Source organism: Charadrius vociferus, unplaced genomic scaffold, assembly GCF_000708025.1.
Source record: "Charadrius vociferus isolate BGI_N301 unplaced genomic scaffold, ASM70802v2 scaffold593, whole genome shotgun sequence".
Lineage (NCBI taxonomy): Eukaryota > Metazoa > Chordata > Aves > Charadriiformes > Charadriidae > Charadrius > Charadrius vociferus.
This window is the reverse complement of record NW_009647739.1, coordinates 2,332,238-2,332,636: the sequence shown is the minus strand read 5'-3', so window position 1 is coordinate 2,332,636 and position 399 is coordinate 2,332,238.

Sequence of the window (399 nt, the reverse complement as noted above, 5' to 3'; positions counted from 1 at the left end):
GGATGGAGGGCAGCGTGGAGATGGGGACAGGGTGCCCGGGGACAGGACGAGGACGGGGACAGGGTCCCCAGGGACAAGACGAGGATGGGGATAAGGTCCCCAGGGCAGGATGAGGATCAGGTTCCCAGGGGCAGGATGGGAATGGGGTCCCCAGGGAAGAACAGGGATGGGGACAGGGTCCCCAGGGCAGGACGAGGAGGGGGACAAGGTCCCCAGGGACAGGATGAGGATGGGGACAAGGTCTCCAGGGCAGGACGAGGAGGGGGACAAGGTCTCCAGGGAAGGACGAGGATGAGGACAGGGTCCCCAGGGATAGGATGGGGATGGGGCCAGGGTGCCCGGGGCCAGGGTGGGGAAGGGGCGGAGGGCAGGACGGGGATGGGGACAGGGTCCCCGTGG